The sequence below is a fragment of the Mixophyes fleayi genome, chromosome 2, assembly GCF_038048845.1.
Source record: "Mixophyes fleayi isolate aMixFle1 chromosome 2, aMixFle1.hap1, whole genome shotgun sequence".
Lineage (NCBI taxonomy): Eukaryota > Metazoa > Chordata > Amphibia > Anura > Limnodynastidae > Mixophyes > Mixophyes fleayi.
The window spans coordinates 273392558-273405260 of NC_134403.1; positions in this window are offsets into that span (position 1 = coordinate 273392558).

Genomic DNA, 12703 nt, shown 5'->3' on the forward strand with positions numbered 1-12703 from the left:
ATATTGTATTTTATGTGCTTTATCTACAGCAGTGCGTAGTACATTTACACACACTAAATGTATTAAATAATTATTAATAGGTGTGCAGTACAGAGTATCTCCACTCACATCATAAGTATGCAGCACCATTGAGAAATGGTATCCAGAATATAGTCATTGCTGACTTTTTTTCTATGTCTTTATATTGCAGAAAATTCCTAGTTGTTTGACTGAGTTTATGGAGTCATTTTAAGAAGATAAGTGAGCGTATTAGTGATTTGGGAGGAGTTTGCTGTGACTATGTGAATTGATTGCAATTGCAAATTTTAATTTCCTTGTGTTTTCATATAAATCCACTAGGTGGAGATATTGCATTGAAAATAATTTAATGTATTTATGTAGTATAAATCTCTGTTCACTGTTTATGGAAAGCCTTGGCTAAAACCCGATATATATCAAGTTCAATGCCTAGGGGCCAAATCCCTTTCTATGTACTGTACCTCAAATTCTATTTTTCTTCCTTCCGCTCAAATATATATCCATTGACCACTTTAATAGGTACACCTGCCCGTTAATGCAAATGTCTAAGCAGCCAATCAAGTGGCAGCAACTCAATGCATAAAAACATGCAGACATGGTCAAGAGGTTCAGTCCAGAAAGGGGAAGCAATTTTATATAAGTGAATATGAATGAAACGATTGTTGGTTACAGACAAGGTGGTTTGGGTATCTCAGAAACTGCTGATATTCTGGGATATTCACTCACAATAGTACAGTTTACAGACAATGAGGTTGTGGCTGGATCACTTATAAATAACTTATTTGTGGGGGGATCATGTAGAAATAATTTATTGTAGAAATTTATTTCAATTAGTGGTGCAGGCACCAATGTATATAATTGCAAATGCACTCGTGTTAAATTGGAATGTGTTTTGCATGGAAATGTCTTGTTTGGGGTTATAACTTTTCTTTGGGAATTCCCCAGTTAGCAATAGAATGGAGGGGATGTGCTATAGAAACTGTCTAGAGACAGGTAAACTCATGCAAATTAGCCCTGTTCATCATTCAGTGACCAACACGTCTGTTTAGCCTGTATACGCAACAGGGGGGCGCTGCCTTCCTGTTTGATGTAGCTGCATCTCAGATAATGCAAGCAGTAAGTTTTAGCATATAACAGAGTAGTGTAAATATTAACTTTAACTTTGCATTGCATGTAATTCAATGTTTGGAAAAACATATTGTATCTGATGCTAAAAATACACCAAAGGTGTTTGGGCCGGGGAGGATATCAGGGGGTGCCGTTACCGCCTGCCAGGAGTTATGTCAGAATTGTATAAAAAGTGGGCTGTTTGAGAATGTAATGTTCATACCATCTGTACCCTTCTGGATGTCACTAGTGTCTTCAACTAGTGACTGTGAACTGTCATTGTTAGGACAACTTGAGCTATTAAAACATAATTTTGCTTCAAGAACCTGCGTTGACGACTACTTACCCTGCAGTAAATTCTTGTGACCTACAGACTAGACCCAAATCTAATTCGTTCTCCGGTTGTTCTGAGGTGGACCCAGCATTCCAGTACCAACGTTTTGCCCGCTACCTGCATCTCTGGCCAGGATGATAGGCCAGGGGGGAGCCATCCACAGCAACCCTGATCTGAAGGCAAGAGTTCAGGTATACCAGCCCAGGTGTACCAGCAAGGGGTACCCTAGCAGCGAGAGTTACCCAGGTGGAAGCGGTTCTAGGTGGTGGTGTAGGAGCCTAGTGGTGGCAGCAGTCTCCTCCTATTGCAACAGGAGGGGCGGATTTGGGATAAAGAAAGGGGATAGTGGCAAAGTAAGCCCAGCCGATCCCCAGCAACAACAGACGGGTGGCATAGGCAGTCCATCCTGCCACAGAGGTGAAAAAGAAAAAAAATCCAGTGAGCATCAGTTCTGTGAAAATTCCTTATTAATGACATATGTATAATGGCCAAACTGGTTCAAGTTGACAGGAAGGTGACAGTATCTCAAATAAACATGTGTTGCAACCATGGTATGCAGAACACTATCTCTGAATACTCAGCATGGTAAATCTTGATGTGGGCTACAGTAGCAGAAGACCACATTGGACTCCACTCCTTTACACTAAAAACAGCAAATTGAGGCTACAGTGGGCACAAGTTCACCAAAGCTGGACAGTTGAAGCTTGGAAAAATGTTGCCTGGTCTGACAAATCTCGGTTTCTGCTGTGACATGCAGGTGGTAGGGTCACAATTTGACATAAAGAACATGAATGCATGGATCCATACTGCCTTGTTTCAATGGTGCAGTGATGGCGGTGTAATGGTGTGGGTAAAGATTTCTTAACACACATTAGCCCCCTTAATATCAATTGGGCATCATTTAAATTCCACAGCATACCTGAGTATTGTTGCTGACCATATGCATCCCTTTATGAGCACAGTACACTAATCTTCTAATTGCTACTTCCAGCAGGATAACATCACAAAGCACATGTCATCTCAATTGCCTCCACAGTCATCACTTTTAAATCCAAGAAACTACCTTTGGGATGTAGTGGGAGATTTGCAGCATGAATGTGCAGCCAAGAAATTTGCAGCATCTTTGTGATGCTGTAATGTCAAAATGGACCAGAATAGCTTAGGAATGATTCCAGCACCTTGTTGAATCCATACCATGAAGAGATCAGGCTGTTCTCAGGACAAATGGTTGTCCTACTCAGTGCTAGAAAGATGTACTTAACAAAATGACCACTTGAGGTTCATTTTCCTTGTGGCTTATGCAGATGGAATATAGTGGGTAAACTGAGAGTTCTTACGGAGCTCTATGGGTTGTGGCTGCACATTAATTAGTGTGCTGCCATCTTTAAAGACTGAATGGGCTGAAGCAGATAGAGTGAGTTTTGCCTAGGATATCAGAGTCTGTGTATTACAAGTAGAGATGGGCGGGTCCGGTTCTCCGAGAACCGAACCCACCCGAACTTTGGGTATCCGAGTACCGAGCTGAGCAGCTCGGTACTCTCCCGCCAATTCCGAATCCAAATCGAGGCCGAACGTCATTGTGACGTCGTCGGATCTCGGGACTCGGTTCTCGCGATACTTCAACTTTATAAATACACGCCTCCACAGCAATCCATCGCCATTTGACAGAGGGAGAGAGCAGGGTGTAGTCATAGGCTAATTAGAGCAGGGACAGAGAAAGAATACAATATTGTTCTTGCAATTGCTCTAACCAAAATCGCTAGTGCAGAGAGGAGGATAGAGGTTTATTATTTTTTCTTCATATTTGGCACTCCCCAGCGCTTTTGGGTTGTCCCCCATAATTGTGCATTAATATTTCTGGCTGTCAAAAGTCATATCTGTCAGCAGTATCTACTCAATAAATGTTAGCACTCCTCAGTGTTTTTGGGGTGTCCTCTCTAATTGTGCATTAATATTTCTGGCTGTCAAAAGTCATATCTGTCAGCAGTATCTACTCAATAATTTTAAGCACTCCTCAGTGTTTTTGGGGTGTCCTCTCTAATTGTGCATTAATATTTCTGGCTGTCAAAAGTCATATCTGTCAGCAGTATCTACTCAATAATTTTAAGCACTCCTCAGTGTTTTTGGGGTGTCCTCTCTAATTGTGCATTAATATTTCTGGCTGTCAAAAGTCATATCTGTCAGCAGTATCTACTCAATAAATTTTAGCACTCCTCTGTGTTTTTGGGGTGTCCTCCCTAATTGTGCATTAATATTTCTGGCTGTCAAAAGTCATATCTGTCAGCAGTATCTACTCAATAATTTTAAGCACTCCTCAGTGTTTTTGGGGTGTCCTCTCTAATTGTGCATTAATATTTCTGGCTGTCAAAAGTCATATCTGTCAGCAGTATCTACTCAATAAATTTTAGCACTCCTCTGTGTTTTTGGGGTGTCCTCCCTAATTGTGCATTAATATTTCTGGCTGTCAAAAGTCATATCTGTCAGCAGTATCTACTCAATAAATGTTAGCACTCCTCAGTGTTTTTGGGGTGTCCTCTCTAATTGTGCATTAATATTTCTGGCTGTCAAAAGTCATATCTGTCAGCAGTATCTACTCAATAATTTTAAGCACTCCTCAGTGTTTTTGGGGTGTCCTCTCTAATTGTGCATTAATATTTCTGGCTGTCAAAAGTCATATCTGTCAGCAGTATCTACTCAATAATTTTAAGCACTCCTCAGTGTTTTTGGGGTGTCCTCTCTAATTGTGCATTAATATTTCTGGCTGTCAAAAGTCATATCTGTCAGCAGTATCTACTCAATAAATTTTAGCACTCCTCTGTGTTTTTGGGGTGTCCTCCCTAATTGTGCATTAATATTTCTGGCTGTCAAAAGTCATATCTGTCAGCAGTATCTACTCAATAATTTTAAGCACTCCTCAGTGTTTTTGGGGTGTCCTCTCTAATTGTGCATTAATATTTCTGGCTGTCAAAAGTCATATCTGTCAGCAGTATCTACTCAATAAATTTTAGCACTCCTCTGTGTTTTTGGGGTGTCCTCCCTAATTGTGCATTAATATTTCTGGCTGTCAAAAGTCATATCTGTCAGCAGTATCTACTCAATAAATGTTAGCACTCCTCAGTGTTTTTGGGGTGTCCTCTCTAATTGTGCATTAATATTTCTGGCTGTCAAAAGTCATATCTGTCAGCAGTATCTACTCAATAAATGTTAGCACTCCTCAGTGTTTTTGGGGTGTCCTCTCTAATTGTGCATTAATATTTCTGGCTGTCAAAAGTCATATCTGTCAGCAGTATCTACTCAATAATTTTAAGCACTCCTCAGTGTTTTTGGGGTGTCCTCCCTAATTGTGCATTAATATTTCTGGCTGTCAAAAGTCATATCTGTCAGCAGTATCTACTCAATAATTTTTAGCACTCCCCAGTGGTTTGCGCTCAGAATGGATTCAAAGCAGTCCACATATGATCTAAATGAGCAACCAGGTTCTGTCACCAGTCCTGATGTTAGTGTTCCCAGTACGTCATCTGGCCAAGGCGATGTCAAACAACAGAGTGTTTTCAAATTAGTGCAAAAAACAAAAACCCAAAAAATTTTTACTGTATTGAAGCGAAAAAGAAGTGTAACTGAGCAAAAGTTAAGTGACGATAAAAAAAAAATTGCAAGCATGCCATTCTACACACGCAGTGGCAAAGAGAGAATGAGGCCTTCACCTTTGGCTATTAGTGGCAGATCCCAAAAAGTTACCCAGCCTACAATTGGTGCACAACTACTGTTACGCGTCAAAGCCGAGCTGCAAGATAACAGTGAGGCATTACAGGAGAATATTTGCTCTGATTCACAAATGACAACAATCCCTGTGGAGAGTCCATCCAACAGTGGGATGTCTAATCGTGACCATTCTGTTAGTCTACCCATAAAGAAGGGCCCTTTCAGCAGTTCTGCTGATGTGTGCCTGAACAGCCCGAGTGTAGCCGGTGATACACCAAGTGAGGATGACACTTTGTCTTTAGAAGAGGATGTGGGGGAGATTTGTGTAGGCGACGAGGGTGCTAATGATGATGTTGATGATTATGATGCAGACAGATACCAAATTGCCTTTCTCAATTTCTATTTATATTCTAGATTATATAACGGCTGAATAGTTTTCTATTTTACTCCTAGTGGAGAGAGGATCTGATGCAGACAGATACCAAACTGCCTTTGTCCATTTCAATTTTTATTGTACAGTCTATAACGGCTGAATTTATTAGTATTTTATACAAGTGGAGGGGGGCCTAGAGAGACAGAAACCAAACTGGCTTTCTCCATGTCAATTAATATTGTACAGTCTATAATGGCTGAATTTTATGTTTTTTTTTAAAAAAGTGGAGGGGGGCCTATAGAGACAGAAAGCAAACTGTCTTTTTCCATTTCTTTACATATTTAAGTATAAGTGTAGGGTGTAATATACATCCAAAGACGATGGCTGCATTGCCAATATGCATAGATGGAGAGGAAGACAATCTGTTTTGTGTGTAGAATAAATGAAGGCCTACCAACGAAGAATTAAACTGTTTTTTTGGATGATTTATTACCTCAACAATTAGATTACTTATCTCTAAAACAGTTGGAGCACTAAATTGGGTTATTTTAGGCACAAAAACATGGATTTTCCAACAAAATAGCAAAACAAAACCAAACAAAACCAAAACCAAAACCAAAACACGCAATGGCGGTTTTGCAAAACCAAAACCAAAACCAAAACACGACGGTAATCCAGATCCAAAACCGAATCCAAAACCAAAACACGGGGGTCAGTGACCATCTCTAATTACAAGTCTATGCATTCACTCTCTGAGCTGCTGTCTGGTACTTGGCATTAGAGGGAGCTGTTCCAGCGCATGTTTTTATTAATATGGTGCGCTATGCTACGTCTTACATCTTGGTAGTGGTGTCCCCTGTGATCTAGTGAAGACAGGAAGTAGGGCAGCCTCCAGCTGTCCACATCGCTCTACTGAGCATGCACAGACAGGAAGTTTGGCTCTCAGCAGGTTTTTCCAGTGATAGTTGAACTATAAAAATGTTATAACTAGAGCTGCAACCTTTTTGTTATCTGTTACTTATATAAAGATAAATAAAGTCACCGGAGGCACAAAAATATATATGAGCAACCTGTTCTCTGACATTGTCCACAATATAAGCTTACCATCTGCATATATTAAGTTTGTCATACTGTCTGTCTGTAGCAGTCAGTAACATCTACCACCAATGGCGGTGACACCTTTTACATGTAACAGTACAAGTGCCCACATAATAAGTTTCATACCAAAAGTTTTGGCTGTGGTGTCTGATGTCTCAGATCTTGGATATTTCCGGGCAGTTTTCCCAATTGTTTTGATAGCTCCTTTACTGGCTTCAAATGATCAATTAGCTCTGACGTTTGGGATAACTTACAGAGTGGGGGATCATGGAGGTCAGAGACAGTGTTATGAATTTTATGGAATTTGGATGAATTCAAGTAATAAATGTGGACATATGCTCATGCTTAAAGAGTTAATTGCATGTAGAGGGAATAGTCTGCTCAGGTTGGTTTCTAAAAAAGATTGAGATAAGTCACATTCCTGTATCTGGTTGTACCAAGAGAATCCAGATGAAATCAAGTGAACTGCCAACCCCTGCAAGGTCAAACACAGTATAGGGTAGTCCCAGGGCAGGATGTGTAACTAAAATCTGTCCAGTAACAAGAAAGGTATATAATACTGTGTAAATTCATTAATTGTTGTTCAGATTCTTGTTAGAATGCTGCACTCATGTTTGCATGCCTGAATAAAGAAGCTCACATTTGGATATTTGGCTTATGATTTTCAACTTCATCCTAGCTATAACAGCTGGCAGGGGCAGCTTTAGGTCAGGTCGCTGGATTTGATAGCCTCTTGTAGTTCTCCTTAGCCAAGGCCAGGGAACAGCTCATTTGTGATTGCTGCCAATAGAGTGGCAAGCCCCTTATAGAAGGAAATACTTGAATTCTGACACCGCTCTCAGGTGCTGTAGGTGCCAGGTATGTTTGTTTTCTTCCACCCTAGGCCCTCTCTGTTGTTACCCTCCAGTCATTGATGTATTCACTCTGGAGGCAATGTCTCACAAACTATCTGGATTGCCACAACTGTATGACTTGAGACATAGTCCCCTTATGTGGTGAAGATGGTAGATTTGGCCACGGCAGATAGCTAGGTGCTTAGAGGAGTTTCGCTGCGATGGTCCGCAGAAGCCAGGGACGTTCAAATATGGCGAGAAATCAAGCCTTCAGTCTGTCTTTCTCTTATTCAATTCACCTCGACCAGAACAGAATGTGGCTTAGCCGGTTCAGATTCCTATACTGGAGGTTGTTTTAGTAGAGGTCTGCTGATGTGTGTCTGTCTGGACCCAATGGCTTTGGTTCCTGTGGTCGCATGTAATTGGTGCCAAGTATGATATTTCACTTGCAACTTGCCTTCATGTACTCAATTGAGGTGCAGTGTAGTGTTGACTGCTTTTAGGATGGTTCAGGTCCAATATCTCTGCAACTTTTCACTGTAGTAGTTTTGGCGGTAATAGCCTACCTCCTAGGCTTTAATGCAGGGCTGGACTCTGGAGATGTGGACTTTCTGAAGCAGATCTTGCTATTCGTTAATGAAAATAGCAACCAAGGAGTGCTAGATGGATATCGATTATAAAACTGGAGACGTAACTGTGTTAAAACATAGTCATTGTGGATTCCCCATCCACCAGAAGTTCACTGGAATAGTTTTAATTCCACCACATGTGTAAAAAATTACCAATTCTGACACCATCCAGATAGAAAAAGGGGGGAATTTGGGGCATGGATAAGATCTAGCCTAACTGGAATCAAATACCAATATATGTATGAATATACATGTTAAAACATTAGATAGATGTTCATAGACCAACTGCCACTGGCCATGTAAAAGACCCTCAACATCAAACTCCTCTGCAATATTGTCAATTATATCTAGGAGTTAGCTCCTTTAGCTCTTAGTCACTGAATACATCCCCTTTCAAATTCTCTCAGGGTGGTGACAGTGCATAGTTTTAGAATTTGGAGTGAGAATTTCTGTATCTGAAGAAAGGTCCAGCCTGGGGAATTTTATATGTGTTTATATGTGTCCAAAAATGTCAGAGACTGCTTTGAACAACAAGGAGTGAAGAACAAAGAGGTTGGATCTCAAAGGTGGGAAATACTTAGCAGAGAGCCAAAGGATATTTGTATTTTAAGAAGGGACAACACTACTTGCTCAAAAACGCAAAAACGCAAACCTGTTTTTCATATTTAGAATGCCATTGAATGAGATGTGATAGTTGTGCTGCCTTGTGCTCAGGGTCGCCAAGAGGGGGGGGAGCGGGTACTAATTACCCGGGCATGCCAGGGGGCCCGGCCCGGGCCCTCACTGTTCAGGTTTTTTTTTTTGCTTTTTTTTTTTTAAACTTACTTTTTTTGCTTCTTTTTTTTTGCGCGGGGGTGGGGGGGTGTGGCGGTTCGGGGCTCCGCCCCTTCGTTGGTGGGGGGGAGCAGCGTTGTAGAAAAAAAAAAGAAAGATACTTACAAAATAGCGGCGCCGGCGTCCCTCCTCCTTCCTCTCTGCTTTGTTTACACAGACTTGATGACGTCACGCCCGGCAGTCAGTGAGGAGCAGGGCAGACAGGACCAAGACAGAAGAAAGAAGACAGAAGACAGAAGACAAAAGAGAAGAGAAAAGAAGAAAACAGCTAATACTAATGTAAGGTAAAAAAAACAAAAAAGGCACAGTGTGAGGAACAACGGTGGGGGGAGAGAGAGGCACAGTATTAAGATAAAGAGGGGTACAGAGAGGCACAATATTAAGAAAAAGAGGGGTACAGAGAGGCACAGTATTAAGAAAAAGAGGGGTACAGAGAGGCACAGTATTAAGAAAAAGGGGAGAGAGAGGCGCAGTATTAATAAAAAGGGGAGAGAGAAGTGCAGTATTAATAAAAAGGGGAGAGAGCCGCAGTATTAAGAAAAAGGGGGTAGAGAGAGGCGTAGTATTAAGAAAAAGGGGGTAGAGAGAGGCGCAGTATTAAGAAAAAGGGGGTAGAGAGAGGCGTAGTATTAAGAAAAAGAGGGTAGAGAGAGGCGCAGTATTAAGAAAAAGGGGGTAGAGAGAGGCGCAGTATTAAGAAAAAGGGGGTAGAGAGAGGCGCAGTATTAAGAAAAAGAGGGGTACAGAGAGGCACAGCATGAGGAAAAAGGGGGAGAGAGAGGCACAGCATGAGGAAAAAGGGGGGGGGGAGAGGCACAGTATGAGGAAAAAGGGGGGGAGAGAGAGGCACAGTATGAGGAAAAAGGGGGGGAGAGAGAGGCACACCATGAGGAAAAAGGGGGAGAGAGAGAGGCACAGTATGAGGGAAAAAAGGGGGGGGGCAGCAGAAAGGCACAGAGTAATGGAGAGGGGGAACAAGATGGCACAGTGATGGAGAGCGGGGGCAGCATGGCACAGTGATGGAGTAGGGGGGGGCAGGATGCCACAGTGATGGAGTGGGGAGGCAGGATGGAACAGTGATGGAGTGGGGGGGGTAGGAGGGCACAGTGATGAAGAACGGGGGCAGCATGGCACAGTGATGAAAGAGTTTAAGATGGGGTGGATTGGGGGCTACTGAATGTGGGGGACAATGAGGTCTCTTTATTAAATGTGCCTATGAATTATTTAATGTCAGTGATGGTTGCGGTAAATAGGTATATTTCTGAAATGTAAATACTATTAATTTATTGCTGGGGCTGTTTGTAGGGAGGGAAATAGTATTCACATTTATTAAATAAACCTATTATTTTAATATTGTGGCTGGAGGAAGGCCTAATTGTTAATCGTGGGTGCTATTGATTTAACGCTGGTGCTGGCTGTAATTTTCTAAAAGTACCTATTTTTTTTCCAAATAGGACCCCCAACATTCCAGGTTCCTGCCAAGCCGCAGCTAAGGAAACCTGCAGCCACAGTTGGTGAAAGTGAGAAGAACAGGTAGGAGAGAGCAGGAGAGTGTGAGAAATGTTGTGATTCTAGTGGGACAATCCCAATTTTTGGTGACACAGCAATGCAAGTTTTTTTTCTGTAAGAGGGTTTCCTGGGCACGCCAAGTGATTCATAGCCATGCCCCCAATTGTACGACCACACCCACATGTGTGTGTGGTCGTACAATTGTGGTTGTGTCCGTACAATTTTTTAGTGGCGCAAAAATTTTTTGCAGTGTTTTTTTTTTTTTTTAGCTGCACCAAAATATGGTTTCATTCTCAGCTTTAAGGGGGGCCCCATGAAGTTGTTGTACCGGGGCCCTGAATTCCTCTTGGCAGCCTTGCTTGTGCTGCCTTGTAAATAGAAGGTAAAGATGGAAGAGACAGACTTCTAGAAATGTTATGTATAAACTTGTTCTTCCTGGAGACCCAAGACATTTACAGAATCAGTCGCTACCAAAGAGCTAGGGATGATTATAAATAAATTCAGTAATTTGGTTAAGGTGTAACTTTAATGGCATAACTATGCCCTAGCTTTGAGACTGGAACATGGGCGATTTAATGAAGTCTAAAGGTAAATATTTAAACATTGGCTTATAATTAATGTTGCATTATTATCTATGAAAATATATTCCTATGGTGGGGCCTCCCACTAGTTTCAGCCCCAGGCTGCATGTAGCCATTTATTCCATTTTGGTGAAACTAAATATAAGTACGCCACTAGCAGGTTATTTGTGTTTACCATTATGTATTATATAATTCTTATAATAAGGGCTAAACAGCAAAAAATAAAATGCTTTTAAAAAAGTGAAAACGATGTTTGGTGATAGGATGAAAGACTTGGGGGTATATTTACTAAACTGCGGGTTTGAAAAATTTGAGTTGTTGTCTATAGCAACCAATCAGATTCTTTCTGTCATTTTGTAGAATGTATTAAACAAATGATAATTAAAATCTGATTGGTTGCTATAGGCAACATCTTCACTTTTTCAAACCCGCAGTTTAGTAAATATACTCTTTAAACTTTTAATTCCACTACAAAAATCATAGAAAAAATAAAAATGAATTGTAACAAAATAGATTACAATATTTCAAAATAAATATTTAAAAAATATTAACCATTGAAAAATGCTTTATTCAAAGCATTTTTTTATTCACTTTCTTATGTTAAAGATATCCTGAGATGACAATTGCAGAAAAAGCATTCTGGCAGCATATGTACCACCTCGAAGCTTGTTAAATGGGCTTCCCCGTGTTTTGCATGGGGAAGCTACTGCCACCGAAACCTGTTGAATCGTGGCGCCATCGGGGGTTACTACCAGTGACTTTACAATTTTCATTTTTCATCAGTTTTTGCTTACTGGGTATCATTGTAAAATATTTAAATCAATGTAAATACATTTTGTTACTTTTAAAAATGGTAGCAAGTGTATACATAGGGGCATGGCTCGGCTTAGTATGGAGTAGGACGTGTATTCCTAAGCTCTCCCGCAGTATCCTATAACTTATCCTGTTATTCCCTGCCTGTGCATATCAAAAAATCTTTTAAATGTTCCCAAAGGAGGGTGGACGACCTCTTATAACTTATCTGATAGTTTGACTGCAGTCTCTTACTGGACACTTTCTGCAGCATCATCCTTCCTCCTTGGCCTATATCTTCTGAGGCCACTTATGTGAAACTCTTCCTGGGGACGTTCGGCTGCACAGGGACTCCCCTTCTCTCCAGTAGATCTTACAAGCAGTAACGATATCCGAGAAGAGGGTCATGAATAAGATTGGAGAGGTGCAACACGACCTCTCTTTGATCCGTCATGGTTTCCAGAAGATGAGGAAACAAGCTGGGGAAGCTGAGCCCAGATTATCCACCATGGAGGACATTACAGCTCCACTCAGAGGAAACATTGCAGGGCTAGCCTCCCAGATTGGGCAGTGCAAGGTTAAAATGACTGATCTGGAGGGGAGACTCCGACGGAACTTGCGGTTTTTGTCGGGATACCAGAGAGAACGGAAGTCCCAAATCCAGAACTGTTTCTTGAGGATTGGCTTCTCAAGGAGTTTAGCAGGGAGGCGTTCTCCCCACAATTCACTATATAAAGAGCCCACAGGTTGACACATCAGCCGCCACAGCCGGGTTCCCCTACCTGCACCTTCATTGCTAAATTATTACACTTTCTCAGGATGACCCGGCAGCAGGGTCCCATACATTTTGAGAACTGAGAAGATACCGGGTTTTCTAGCCCAATTCTACCCAC